This window comes from Bidens hawaiensis, unplaced genomic scaffold (genome assembly GCF_021521415.1).
Source record: "Bidens hawaiensis isolate Kalapana, Puna unplaced genomic scaffold, B.hawaiensis_p1.1 tig00028787_1, whole genome shotgun sequence".
In the NCBI taxonomy this organism is placed as follows: domain Eukaryota; kingdom Viridiplantae; phylum Streptophyta; class Magnoliopsida; order Asterales; family Asteraceae; genus Bidens; species Bidens hawaiensis.
In genome coordinates this window covers 92,707-97,781 of record NW_027494723.1, presented here as the reverse complement: position 1 = coordinate 97,781, position 5,075 = coordinate 92,707, and the positions used below count along the sequence as shown (strand labels likewise).

Below are 5,075 nucleotides of genomic sequence, written 5' to 3'. Positions count from 1 at the left end.
GGTTGCTCGTAAGGATTTGTCGGGCAAAGTTTGATAAGTTCAAGAAGATTGAAGTCTACTCGGTGAATATTTTACTTGGTAAAATATTCTTTAAGTAAAGTCTACCCGGAAACTGATCCCGAGTACACTTCTATGTTTACCAAGTCTGAAGGAAGGCCGAGTACACTGCGTACTCGGAGACTGAAGATTAATGAAAAGCCTACCCGGAAGACTTGTTTTACACTTAGCTTATTTTGAATATGTAATTTGAATGCGTATGATTGTATTTAGGGTTTCTAGAAGGAATGACAGCTGTCCTAGGTTGGCAGGCCTATAAATAGAATATTTAGGGCACGGCGCCAAGGAGAGGCAGATGGACACATGATACGGATAAGACCGACACATTAATTGAGAATATTTTGTGTGTGCCGGCTGTCCTAGGATTCTTATAAAAACCTAAATAGATTACCCCGTTTGTATGATTAACATTATATAAATGGAAATCTTTTGAGTGAATCCTGTGTGTGCCATCTATCTTTGAATATTCATTGAAACCGTATGTTTGTTATTGATTCCGCATTTAACAAACGGTTATCTTTCTAAATATATTAACCCGTCATTAACTCTCTTGTCAACACGATTAATTTTGTGTGAGTTATGACATGATTGATTAAGATCCGAGCCGAATCGACCATATAAAGGGACCTGACATTAATCAGACCTGCAGGGTCAGAATAATATGCATTTTGTCATTAGAGTTGAGTTCATTGATGACTCAAAGGCTCTACTAACCGGTTCATAACATCTTAAAGTTGTTGAGGTATGCAACAGGATGCATAAAACCATCAATGAAGTCAACATTGACCATCATGCCGACTGCATACAAACTGAAAAGTATGAAACTTACATATTACCCGTCTACAGATGCCATAATAAGAAACGTTTCCCAAACAGACTCTGCTATCCATGAAGACTGAGGGTTTTAGATTTGCTTCGCTTAACGAATTTATAACGTTCGGTTTAATCTCTTCTTCTTTTAGTTCTTGAAGACAGTCCACGTCTTCAAAGTCTTTGGTTGTCTTCCTGCTAACCATTTGTGACTCTTCTGCGGCTTCGTGCACTTTTTCCAGTAAGTTGATATCGGGATTTAGCTTTTCTAGCTTTTTGACTTTTATTACCTAGCTCGCACAATATTTTTGCACCTTCTGTTCCTACTTTTTGGATCTCGTTTTTGAACATGTTTCTTAGTGCAACACTTCAGCTGGTGCCTATTGAGGATTGCCATGTCAGCAAAAAAATTAAGGACTGCCATGTTAGCAAAAACAAAAATGAGGAAAAAAGTTTAATTAGTACCTGAATTTCTGCGACTATACAACCGTGCATTGCCATGACCATAAAAGCACAATGTCTAAGTGCACCGCTAACTTTAACATAATTACTCCAAGAGTAGTTTAACATTTTGTAACTCCCGTGTGGTGGTTCCCAAACTGCAAAACGCATCTACAAAATGAAAATGAAACATGTTAAAAAGCTCACTAATTACATTTCCTAGTTAAGTGTGTGTGTGTGTACACACACATACTAAGAGTCAGTTTGGGTCGGTTTTGGGGTCAAACCAGAAATTTGATTTCGCTTTTACCATTTAGAATTGAAAATTTTGGGCTAACATGACCCAAAACAATGAATTTGGGCCTAAATTATTTTGCTAACTAATGATTACTTAGCATTTGAACCTATACTTGTTGGGCTACATCATTTATTAATCTCTTATAAATTACTTAAGATCGGGTTTCCATTTTTTGGCTAATAGCAAAATCGAAACCCAAAAAACGATTTTTTTTAATAAAAGATAAGACCAAACCGTCAATTTTCAAAAAAATGTTTACAAAATTTAAAGTAAAACTAAACTTCCTAAAAAAAGCTAATTGAGTTATCAAGGAAGAACAATGGTGAAAATTGATCACTATTTATTGACATATGTCTTTATAACAATATATATAAAAAGAAAAAGAAAAGCGTACCAACGCGTCTTCTTGACTTGTTGACTATACTGCTAACCGATAACCACTATAAAGAGGGTCATCGGACGCTTGATACACAAGTATTTTCGAAGGTATCCTTTCATATCCATAATGCTGAAGGTATTTATTAAGGCAACCTAAAAAAAACATTAAGACTATTAACAAAACTACAAAATAATCTAAACATGCAGACACAAAAAACGTTATATTACCTTCTAAAGAAGTCGCAACGCCCCTAAAATTCTTGACAACAAATTTATGCAGATCTTCACAAGCCCAAAAGGAATACACAAAATTATTTACAACTAAACACACACCAGCACCAACTGCAATTCGCAGCAGCCGAGACACTGCTGTATGAACAAAATGTGAAGCACCCAACACGAGTAATACACAAAAAGTCAAAGTTAAAATAATTTTAGCAGCCTATACCAGAGTACTAATGAATGTTAACATGAATTCAGTTTATTTGATTTTGGTTTTAGTTTTGGTATTATTTTGGTTTTTTGATTCATTAAAGTTTCAGTTTTTTTAGGTTTCGAATTTGGTTTTTTGTTTCTTTTTGTTACGGTTTCAGTTTGCGCAGTTTTTTTTGTTTTTTTTTTATTTCGACTGTTTTAGTGTTTGGTTTCGTTTCTTTTTTGTTTCAGTTTCAGTTTGCTCAGCTTTTTATTTCGGCTGTTTTAGTGTTTGGTTTCGTTTCAGTGCAATTTATTTAGTTGCTGGTTTTGGTCCGATTTCAATTTTTCTGGTTTTTGGATCCGGTTTGTAAGTTCGGTTTCGGTTTTTTATTTCAATTTCAATTTCAGTTTGGTTTTAGTTTATTCATTTTTTGGTTTCATTTTGCGTTTGATTTTCTTAAGTTTTTTTGTTTCATTTTGGTTGTAGTTTTTAATAGAACCATAAGAAAACTTGCAAGAATAATATTCAAAATAGTACGTATTACCCAGGTGGTGTTTTCAAACACAACGTGCCTGACCGAGGAGACCGTTAGCTGCAACTGCATTGTCTTGTGCCTGAGAGTGAGGAGACCGTAAGCTGCAACTGCATACAGTAGTACAACCATGAAACATGGTGAGTTCATTATCATGAAATATGAGAACTGTAACATGAAAGATGTAATAAGTGGTCTATGATAGTTTATTCGGTAATTAAATGAAAGATGATTAAATATGATTGGTAATTATACAATAGTTTTTGTGTATAATTACCAGGAAACATGGTCGCATTGGTGGGAGTTCATTATCATGAACAACAAGAGAACTGTAACATGAAAGATGTAATAAGTGTAAATCTACTACAACGATTAATTATATGTGAAATGCAACATAAAAAGTAAGTTATAAAACTTCCAACATTTACTTGTGACAAGAAATACAAATGAGTTTGTATTAACAGGTCTAGCTGTATGGATTTGCTGACAGTATCACAAAAAAAATGTAAAATTAGAAGAATATTATGGTTTTGTCCATGAATATATATAACAAAACACTAAATTTACATGATAAGTAAAGGAATATTTTACCTCAGTGGCGCTTTAACTGGTGATCTGTAGGGAACCCCCTATGAAGAGCATGTTGTAGAACGACCAAGTAAAGTACAAAACCATCACATGATAACAAATCATAAGTCAGTCCATAACAATCTTCAATTAACAAATTAAATGACCGAGGTAATCGAATAAGCCAGAGCCTTGAATATATACCATAGGAGACCATGTATCGATTTAAAACCCTAATTGAAAGTGTTCTCCAAGCAACAACAGACACCAAATTAATCAAATTGCACGAAATAGCACTATTAGAAATCAGAAACCTAGTAGTCGATAATGTACCTGGTGTGACCAGAATGGCTTATGCCGGACTTTTAGGACCACCATCATCGGTCAATCTCTCTCTGTCATCGTGTTTTTGAAATTAAGCAGCAGTGGATGAGATTGATATGATAACGAATCGCCAATTCATCAATCAAGTATTATGATGCACAATAAATCAATTAATTGCATAACCGTTCAACTGAATTGGTTTCACATTGACTGTCATTGAATGTTAGCCGGAGATGAATTGCAAGTTGTAACTTGTCGCCTGAGATGAATTGTAATACGTCGTGAATTAAATTTAACGGCGTCTTAAATGGGTTAAAATTACCATCTTGTCCATCAAATATGTTTTATATGTAATTTAGATATAGATATAGATAATGTATTTTCTTCTTTATAAAAATAACACTTGAATTGGTTCCCTACTTGATCACGTTATAACAATGTCATTTCAACTTTATGCCTGAAATATGAGATATGGTGTTGTGGTTTTGTGTAGTTTTATTGGGAACAACCGAACATGCATAATGATCGTGTTTGCTTGTTTGTTCAGAAGGTGCAACCAACCCAACATCCTTGCACTTTGGTATCGGTTGTCAAATATTGACGTTACAAATTTGTCTTTAAATTAGAAATTAGACTTTACGTGAGTAGATTTGGTGCATAATGGTTTGTATTGGACATAACTCATTTTTACATCTTTTAAAAGAGTCGATGCTTTTCATAAGTTTATACTAAAATAGGCGTTCACTCGCATATTCGGCTTCACCTTAGCCTACGTCAATGCGTTCTTATTAAACATGTGTTTTGTGCATGATCATATTGTTGTATTGCAAATTGTTTTATAGATCACCATTCTCTTGTAAATATATTGTGAATATCATGCTTAGTTTTTCTATGTTCTTATATAAATTATATCCAGAACTGAGTTAACCCACCGCAACGCGCGGGCTATTCTACTAGTAATAATAATGACTTTTAAGAATACTTTAACTAACTACAATTTTTCCAATTTAACGATTCCCAAATCCATTATAAATCCATTTTCTTTGTGTCTTGGTTACTTATGTCGCATACATATTTATTTCATTTACGCCTTAATAAATAGGACAATTTGTTGGAACTTCTCGCGGGACCAACTAATTTTCTCTAATCATTATCGTCTCCTCGTTACCGTATCCCTCATTTCAAGTGAGTTCTTCATAACTCCATTTTAACGCTTTTAATATTTTTGGGGTGTAGCATGTCACAAGTTT

At 34.0% G+C, this 5,075-nt stretch overlaps 1 pseudogene across 1 annotated transcript; it reads right to left on the bottom strand.

The window, feature by feature from the left end:
* Positions 1 to 712: 712 nt before the first annotated feature.
* LOC143577729 (aluminum-activated malate transporter 9-like) lies at positions 713 to 3,221 on the bottom strand (annotated as a pseudogene). The gene is made up of 6 exons (XR_013143155.1): positions 3,212 to 3,221; positions 2,975 to 3,102; positions 2,213 to 2,426; positions 2,001 to 2,137; positions 1,332 to 1,479; positions 713 to 1,238 (listed from the first exon to the last, which is right to left on the bottom strand). The product of XR_013143155.1 is annotated as an aluminum-activated malate transporter 9-like (transcript).
* Between the last annotated feature and the right edge of the window lie 1,854 nt (positions 3,222 to 5,075).